Here is a 10,191-nt window from a genome sequence, read left to right on the forward strand (position 1 = left end):
AGGAACCAGAACTTGAGATTGTTTCACAGCCACAAGTTTCTCCTGCCAACCAGAGTGACCCTCTCTCCCCCCATCACCGTTACAAGTACAGTGGCTGATTGACTTCATACTGTGCTGTAGATTTTCTGATTCTCTGCCCTTGAATTCTACATTTTGCATCACACAAACGGTCCAACTCAGTTAATCCTCCCTCACATGGAAAGCAGATGCTAATAACATTTTCAATATTCAACAGTAAAGTGAATGAACAGGCCCATTGACGCACTGAATCTGTGCTGAAATGTTCCTCTTTCTCTCCTCTTCCATTCTCATTCTGGTTACCCTCTTACCCTTTCTATTCTCTTTGCCAGCCCATCACTTTCTTCTGGTTCCCCTGCTCTTTCCTTTTCTTCTCTAGTCCATTGGCCTCTCCTAATAGATTCCTTCTTCAGTCCATACCTCTTCCACCTATCCCCTCCCTGCTCCTTACTTACACCATAAGACATAGGAGCAGAATTAGACTATTCAGCCCATTGAATCTACTCTGCCATTCCATCATGGCTGACTCCAACTCTTTCCCAGCCACTGGGGTTAGGCGAATTGGCCTTTAATTTCCTTTCATTTGGGTCACAGGATGTTTCAGTTCTGGTTTGTTCTGGTGCCAGCACGCTGTTGATCATCGTGCAGGTTTAGGATTGATTACATGATTCAGCTGGGATGTCTGGAGAGCACACTCCTATCTCTCAGAGAGGGGGTTTAGGGTTCAAGGCCCTCCTGCCCTGTGTCAAGAATAAAAAGCAAGACAGACACTAACAGGGCTGTATTTAAGCTCTTTCTGTGTGATGTGGCTTTGCTGAGGGATTGCCACACTGTTGAACACATTGCCGCATCACAGCCATTCTGAGTCAATTCATAAATGGTATTGTGGAATATGACACAGAAGGGTCTACCAGGCTCGTGTTATTATAATAGGGAAAGTCTTTTGTTTTTTAGTTCACGTTGATTTTCGACATGATCAACCCACTTTGATGTTCCAGTTATTGGACAACTCTGCCAAAAGAGAGTAAAATTGTGCTCTTCTGGTCCACGTTGGGATGATGATGAGATGGCCCAAGGAAGCAAAGGAATGCCTGAAAACCAATGTTCATCAGTTCCAGGAGGCAGCTTTTGCTAATAGGAAGTTTTAGTTGACACTTGTTTCTAGAAGGAAGCCATTCAGAAAGGGGCATTTGATTATTTTAGGATATGCTTTGAATTTTAGTCAATGATTCTCTTGCATTCTGATGATTCTGTAAGGATATTGATTTCCACTCGGCTGCAGATCATTGATGTGCCTATGCTATATCCTATACACATAAAGGCCTGATGGTTGGGTTGAGTTGTTCTCCAATCTTGGTCATTTACTTGCAAACATTTTGTCACCGTGTGAGGAGACATCATCAGATAGTATGCATATGCATTCCTCCATATGCATTGCCTCTATTTTCTTTTTATTTGGAAGACACAACACAATCAATAGCACACTGATGATGTCTCCCTGCATGGTGACAAAACATTTGCAATTAAAATGCCAAGGTCAGAGAGCAACTCATCCCAATCATCAACTACCTGAGCTTCACATCTTCCAAATTATTTCAAAATAAAGGTTTCTGATGTTGTTCAGCCGGTTAAAGTCTGTATTTCCTACAATATAAAATGTTTCTTATTGATAAAAAAAAGTTCCAAGATGTAGTAAATGTTCATTGGAAAGCCAAACAAAAGGAGCTGTTGATCCTGAGCTGTTTTGGTTGGACTGTGATCCTTTAAGGGAAAAGTGCAATGGTGTGAAAAGGTGATCATCTTGCTATAATTTTAGCACCTTCTGCTGCTTGTTCAATGAGCAATGTTAATTGTGACACAGGCATTGCTTGGGATGGTTGTTACCTTCGCTGCTGCAGACCGTGAATGGTGCATTTTAATATATTCTTGCTGCCTGCCGCTTTCTCTTTGGCATTGTTGCAGGGTCCTCTCTGACTCAGATCCTAATGCAGCTCCTGTTGGGCTAAGAGTCGAGATAAAGGCAATGGTAGAATGGAGAGTTCTGGAAATATTAATCTTGGTTGAGGAAATTCCGTGTCTGATTTTTAACATCAAGGAAAGAAAGAGTGTGAGGGAGGGAGAGTGTGAGTGTGATGGGACAGGATGGGAGCAAACCCCACCCTCCTTTCGCAGTCTCAATGTCTCAAATCATTCTTTGTGGTCTGAGCTCATGTTTCAACCACAGCCTCTTTCACTGAGCTTCGCGGGAGTGTAAATAAGGCAGTACTCTGATTCTGAGCTCAGAAAAAGACATGACAGATTGAATCCTTGATCCTTGGAGCATAGCAGAATAAGGGGTGACCTCACAGAAAGTTATAAAATCATGAGGGGTGTGTATGGGATGAACGGTCATGGTCTTTTCCCTGGGGTTGGGGAGACCAAAACTAGAAAGTATGGATACAAGATAAGAAGGTAGAGATTTCAAAGTTCGAAGTAAATTTATTACCAAGTACATATATGTCACACAAGCAACCTTGAGATGTATTTCCACGTGGGCATGCCGAACAAATCCAGAACACAATAATTACCATAATAGAATCAATGAAAGACCACACCAACTGCGTGTACAACCAGTGTGCAAAAGACAACAAACTGTGCAAATAGAAAAAGACAAAAATAACAACAACAAATAAATAAGCAATAAAAATTTTAAAAATGGGATGAAGAGCCCTTGAAAGTGAACCCATTGGTTGTGGGAACATTTCAATGATGGGGCAAGTGACGGTTCAAGTCCCTGATTGTTGAGGGATAGTAACAGTTCCTGAACGTGGTGATGTGAATCCTAAGGCTCTTATGCCTTCTTCCTGATGGCAGCAGTGAGAAGAGAGCATGCCTTACAGAGAAGGTACTGAGCACCTGGAACAAGCGGCCAGACGAAGTGTTTGAGTGGATATGACTGCAATGTTTAAGAGGCATTTGGATGGGTACACTGAGTGAAAGGATTAGTGGCTGAATGTGGGCAACTGGGATGAACAGGCTGGATGCTGTGGATGCCCTGGCACAGTTGGACCGAAGGGCCTGTTTCTATGCTGTATTACTCGTTGACTACATTTTAAAATATACGTGCACTCCAGATTTCTCAGTGCCAGTGTTTCTTATCCCTGAAATGAGGATCAGACACACTGTAGATCTGGTGTCAGTACAATGGCAGAGAAGGCAAGCTTGTACATTTTATTCCTAAAGAGATATTAGTGAATGCTATAAATCTTATGACAGTCCTGTGTTACAGTAACCAAAACAATATATTGTAAAGTTCCAGCCCAAAGACAAGGAGGGAGAAGGTATTCCAGAGCTTATGGCCCAGGCAGCTGAAGGCCAATAGCCGAACAGTGCAAGAGAAGAGTTAATTGAGGCCAGACCCTGGCAGAAAAAAAGAGGGGAAGAGGGTTGTAGGGACGGCAGCCGGACTCGGGGATGGAGGCACTCACCTGTCGGTTCTGACAGGTCCTGAGAATGAAACAAATCACAGCCAATGAGATGATCAAGAATACAGCCCCAGCTACAGCAGCCAATGGAACAACTGTTATTGACTGATCCACTGTTGTAGGAGGCAAGATTGAAGAGACAATTAATGGTGACAGTATCCCCCGCTCCATAAGTCACAGGCTCACTCTCAGATAGACCCATCTCGTGGATCAATGGACAGCAGCAGTGTCCCTGAACAGGAAAGAAGTCTCGTCCCCTCCAACCCATTGAGACTGCTTGTAAAGATATTGAGCACAGGAATGGGTATATTATTTTGCACTTGTACAGGATGCTGGCGAGATTGCACTTGAATTATTGTGTGCAGTTTTAGTCACAGTGTCATAGAAAAGGTGTAATTAATTTGGAAGGAGTGCAACAAAAGGCTTAGAATGTTGTCAGACAATGAGGGCCACAATTTTAGGTCAGGCTGGGCTTTTGGGGCCTTATTTTTTGCAATATAGGAGACGGAGGGCTGATCTTTTAGAAGTGTATAAAACCATGAGAATCATAAATGAAGAGAATGCACACAGTGTTTTTCCAAGGGAATGGGAACAAAAAACTAGAGGACACAGCTTTCAAGTGAGTGGGGAAAGATTTAAAGGGGTCCTGAGGGGAAACTTCTTCAAACAGGGGATAGTGCATGAATGGAGTAAGATGAATAGGGACATAGTTGAGGCAAGTATAATGACAACAGTTAAGCCATGTTTGGGTAAGTTCATGGATAGGAAATATTTAGAGGTGAGCCAAACATGGTCAAATGGGACTCGCTTAGGTTGGCACTTTTGTCAGCAGGTATGAGCTGGGCAGAAGGGCCTCTTTCTAATTTGTATTACTCTGGGGCTCTAAGATGGACCGATTTGAAAGTTTTATCTGACTCTAAGACAACCTAACCATTCCCTCACACATAGCCCTCCAAGTTTTGTTCATCGATACCTATCTAAAAGTGCCTCAAATGTCCCTAAAGAAGAGTATCTGCCTCTACTAGTGTGCAGATAAGTACTTTGTGTTCCTTCATCTCTTTGTATAAAAATCTACCTTTGACAGCCTTTCATATTTTCCTCCAATCACCTGAAAACACATCCTCCTTTATCAGCCATTTGCTGTCCACCATATCTATGCCATTTATCATCTCGTGCACCTGGACTATGGTCAGTATTAGATTATGACCACTGATGTTGCACAGTGAGGGTTATGACACTCTCCACTGTCCCGTGTTCATTCTCCACCACACACTGATAGACTCCGGCCTGCTGGGGGGTCACCTGAGGAAACTCCAGCCACAGTTCATTGTTGGAACTTGTTATGTTCAGTGTGACCCTGAGATGTCTCCATATCAGGTTAGATGCTGGGAAACTCAGGATGGAGCAGAGGATCACTGTAGAATTTCCTTGTTTTACACTGACCCAGGAATCATTCACTTGCTTGGGAGAAGTGATTGAAAGATTTTGTGGGGTGTCAATAGACAAATAAAATGAGCAACAGTTCACCAGCTGTGAAACACTTTCAGTGATTTCCCGGGATCATTTCCCGGGTGTGATACCAGTGCAAAGTTATTTTGTCACAAAGTACACAGCTGAGGAAATTATTTATTTTATTTAGAGATACAATATGGTACAGGCCCTTTCGGCCCAACAAGCCCATGCTGTCCCAATATATCCATATGAGCAATTAACCTATCAACCCATCTGGCTTTGGAATGTGGGAGGAATTACACACCGTCACGAGGAGAAAATACAAATTCCTTACAGAAAGGTTTGGGAGTGAATCCGGGTTGCAGGCGCTCTCATGGTGTTGTGCTAACTGCTACACTACCGTGCCAGCCCTGGTTGCAGAACTGAGGAAGCAATGCAGAGTAGGAGGGCAGAGCTGAGGGAGGGCCACAGCATCCGAGGGAGATGTAGAAGAGCACCTTACAGTTTGTGGGCCATTAATGAGTGAGCCTGTGCTGAGAGTGTGCTGTCATGTTAGAGAAACAGAGCAGAGGAAAGTCGCACTGTCAGAGCTAGAGGGCTAATAGACTGTGGCCCCATTGGATGGACAGAACTGACTGAACATGGTGGTGTTGAGGGAACACTGAAGACTAGAGCTGAGGGGTATGCTACTGCTAGAGGGGTGATACTGATGGTCCACTGTGCTGTAAGGAAGGTAGCACCCTAAGGCTTGAAGAGTATTCCTGCTTTAAGCTGAGATATCAGTCTGAAGGCTAAGCTGCCATCTTGGACTGAGTTATTGAAAGGCTCTCCTGTTCTAATTTTCATCAGTAAAGTCAAGGAATCTGATTAGCTTTGTGGTATAGTTGCTGTGTAAAATGTGGAGAAATGCTGTTCGTGTATGAGAGATAATGTCCATAATTACACTGCACAGTTAGTGAGAGGGTCTGCTCCGATGAAACAGATGGGTATCTGACTGCAGGTGAGATTTTGCCCGTGGTGTTTGAGTGCTGGGGTCATAGTCGGAACACACTTGTATGTTAGATCGTTGTTCCACTGAGTGACTCTGTGTGAGACTGACAGTAATACATGATTAGGGGTGTTCCAAATTAACTTCGGTGCCGTTCCATCACACATAGTGCTGAATGTGCAGCTTATATTCACAGGCTTTCCTGCAACCATTTCAGCAGGGATAATCAAGGGCTTATCTGTGTGATTGTGCTGGAGAGAGCACTGAGGAGATTCACAGGGATGTTGCCTGGATTGGAGCATTTTCTTTATAAGCAGGAAGCTGAATATTTTCCTGTGGTGTGGAGGAGGCTGAGGGTAATATAAAATTATGAATGGGACAGAGAGGATAAATAGTGAAAATCCCTTTCCTTCGGTGTATCTGTGTGGAAAAGATTCAGAGGTTATCTGAGGGGTGAGATTTTTTACAAACAGATGGTGATTAGAGTCTGGAATGTGCTAAATGAAGAGATATTGGAGGCAGGTACTCTCACATATTTATGAAGCATTGACAAGTACTCAACTCACCAAGGCATAGAGAGATAAGGTCCAAAGAGATTCTGCAGATTCTTGAAATCCAGAGAAACACACATGAAATGCTAGTGGAAATCAGCAGGTCAGGCAGCAGCTATGGAAATGAATCAACAGTTGACGTTTCAGGCCAAGACCCTACATCAAGACTAGAAGGAAGGCGGAAGATGCCACAATAAGAAGGCGGGGAGAGGGGAGGAGGACAAGTTAGAAGATGGGTGAGGGAGGGTGAAGTAAGAATTTGGGAGGTGGTAAGTGGAAAAGTCACTTCACAGTCCTGATGAAGGGTCTTGTCCTGAAATGTTGTTTATTCATCTCCAGAGAAAGATAAGGACCAATCTTGTACTAAAACATGTGTACTGTTGAGGTTACCCTGATATATAAAAAAAGACTGGAATGAGTTCAGAAAAGACTTACCAGGATATTGCCTTGGCTTGGGGGTATGAATTACAAAGAGAGGTTACTGGGTATATTGAAAGTGGAAGTTGATATGTTTTAGATACGTCACAATGTCAAAGGTTACAGGGAGAAGCCAGGAAAATCAGAGTTGAGCGATAATCAATCAGGCATGATGGGATGGTGGAGTAGACTTGATGGGTAGAATGGCCTTATTCTGCTCCTATGTATGGTCTCATTTTAAATATACTCAGTGACTTGACCTCCATAATCATATATGGCAATGAATTTCACAGATTCACCATCCCTGGGCTGAAGAAATTCCTCCTTATACCTGTTCTAAAGGCATGTCCCTGTATTCCGAGGCTCTGCCTCTGATCCTAGACTCCCCCACTATTGGAATGATCCTCTCCACGTCCACTCTATTTGGGCCTTTTAATGTGATTAGTGAGATGTATTGGGCTGAATCTAAACATTTTAATCAATGACTTTGGAAAAAGAATCAGAGGTTGTGATGAGCTGGAGGCCAAATCCATTACTTAAGTTTGTTACTCAGATGTAGTATTGCACTAAACTATGGTTTGTGTGGATGAGGTACCAGCATAGCTTATACCATTCCCCACCGACTGCTCAACATCAGCTGAATGATGTTCGCTCAGCACACTTACCAAAATCATGGAGCCGTGCCACAGGCGTGAGAAACCCCATTGTCAAATTCAATTCTGAAAAACCAAGGGCCTTCATTTTCCAAACTGATATTGTCTATAACAAGGGAACAGTGGCTGTATTTCTGGTCTCCAGACAGCTGGGTCCGATGGCAAAACTTCTTCAAGGTGCGCTTGGAATCCTTGGTGACAATGTTGTCACTTCCTCTGTGTTGAACCAGACTCCACCTCGTGGTTCATTGGCCAGCTGCGATGGATAACAGTAGAGGCACGGAATCCGGGCACATAAACCCCTCTGTGCTGTCACAATTCATGGATTTCTGGCTCTCCACTCTTCCAACACAGCAGCTGAGAAGAGAAAGAACAAAGTTTGGTACTGAACAACTCGTGGATCCACCGAACTCCTATGTGTAGGAACTGGACCTTGGGTTTTGCTGGTGTGGTAATTGTGTGCTGTGTACAGCACAAATACCAGTATGGAAGTTCAAGTTTAATTGTCATTCACCCATACATGAATAGCAATGAATATAGCCAAATCAAACTCTATTCCTCTAGGAAAGTACTTGCTTTTCTGCTAAATGTGTAAAAAGTCTTGGACGTGTTGGATCAGATGGCAACGACCATCAGACTTAGGGACCATATTGAGGGTCAAAGCGCAGGGACTATTTGACCTGTGTACAATGCCAACTATTTTCATGTTGGCAATCTCAGCCTTTGTGGTTGCCAGCTTTTCTGGCTCCAGTATACAGAGCAGCACATGGACAAGTGGGCCAGTTGTAGGACGTGGTGCCTGACCCCTTGTTTTGTGGCGATAGTGGAGAGGTGAGATGTGATGTTTGGGAATTCATCCAGCAGTTGAGTAAACTCACATATGCTTGACAGAGTCATTGTGGGGAACGTACTGGGGGTGCAGGGTAATGACTAAAGTCCTTGACATCCAGAAGCTGCCAGTTCTTAAGATCGACTAATTGTCCTTGAGCACTCAGGAAATCTACACTGAGTAGTGCTCTAGCCACTTTAGCCAGGAAGAAGCCCCATGTGTAACGTCGACAAGTGAAGCAGAGCGTCACCCAATGTGTCCCGTAAGTCTGGATCCTACTGGTGTTGGTGGCCTCCAGCAAGGCTTCACTGCTCATCGCAGGTGATGGTAGCAGCACACTCACTTGAGCACAAGTGCCACACAGGAAGCGTCACCCTGAAAGGGCATCTGTAATGAATAGTAGTCAACTCTGGCAGCTGGAACCCATGGAGTTCACAGACTCTGATGTCCAATGCGCTGGCACTGTTGAAGCTGCAAGGTGGTCAGCATTCGTACCAAAGCAAACATGGTGACCGGACTTATTGAGGGAGAAAGAGGAGGAGGAATGACCTACTGCTGCCTGGCTCAGTGTAGACTATCAGCCATTTTAGCAAGCTCCGTTTAGTCCTTCACAGGTACATCAGCGAGGGCTACGTGAAATTGATCAGACATTTGCTGCATGAAGAGTTCTTGAAAATGAAACAAGGATGGTGATTCCTCAGGAGAGACAGCATGCAGTCCATTAGCTCCAACGTCCTAGCATCCCTGAGGCCGTGCAAGGAGAGGAACTGTCTGGTGTGATCAGACTCCAGTAGTCCAAATGTCTGTGAAAGGTGAGCTTTCAGCGATTGGAATTTCTGGTGTTCAGGCAGGTGTTCAAGTAGACTCACCATGCTCACAGCCACGGATTTGCTGAGCCATGGAGTTGGTGTTGGCCGTAAAATAACGAGCATTTTACTCTCTAAACTCTGGCAGTTTCAAAGCGACTGTGTTGATTGACATGTTCAGCAACTCTGGAATCGTACCAGAGCATCAGGGTCACCATTGTGAGTTTTAGCAAATAAAAATGGTGGAGGCATTTTATGTTTTAGAAAAACCACAGCAATTGATTTATTGTACTCCTAACAGAGAAGACAAGGCATGCTAAAAGTACTTTACCAAATTACATCATCACATCAGACGAGCCTCTTAAAGCGACCCCCATCTGAATGTCAGTGGCTGTGAATGATGTTCTGCACATTTCCACCAATTACCTCACCCTACATCACTACTGATGTTCGGCTCACTGACCTATAATTTCCTGCTTTATTTTTAGAGTTTTTCTTAAACAGTGGAACAACATTGACTATCCTCCAACCCTCATGTCTGCATGCTTTTATGCATGGAGTTGCAGCCACATGATTGGCTGATTAGATATTTGCATTAATGAGCTGGTATAAAGTGGCGATTGAGTGTAATTGGAGTTCGCACTGAAACAAACTCTTCAGCCCAACTTCCACATGCCCTCCCATTTGCCCACATTAGGCCCATATTTCTCTAAAGCTTTCCTATCCAAATAACTTTTAAACAACCTAATTGCACCTGCTTCTGTAGCTACCACTGGCAGTTCATTCCATTACCTACCACCCTCAGTCTGGTCAAAACTAGCCCCTTAAGTACCCTTTAATCTTTTCTTTCTCACCTTAAACCTACTGAATGCATGTGTAAACACCATGACCATCCACCTTATCTATAGCCCCTCAGGTTTTATAAATCTCAATCACATCAGCTCTCAGCCTCCTGAGCTCCAAGAGAAAAAGCTTGAGCCTTTCTCATCTTTCTTTATAACTCAGTCTCTCCA

At 43.9% G+C, this 10,191-nt stretch overlaps 1 pseudogene; it reads right to left on the reverse strand.

The window, feature by feature from the left end:
- Positions 1–4,682: 4,682 nt before the first annotated feature.
- LOC132399209 (sialic acid-binding Ig-like lectin 12) lies at positions 4,683–8,688 on the reverse strand (annotated as a pseudogene).
- Positions 8,689–10,191: the final 1,503 nt, after the last annotated feature.

Source organism: Hypanus sabinus, chromosome 1, assembly GCF_030144855.1.
Source record: "Hypanus sabinus isolate sHypSab1 chromosome 1, sHypSab1.hap1, whole genome shotgun sequence".
NCBI classification, from domain to species: Eukaryota; Metazoa; Chordata; class Chondrichthyes; order Myliobatiformes; family Dasyatidae; genus Hypanus; species Hypanus sabinus.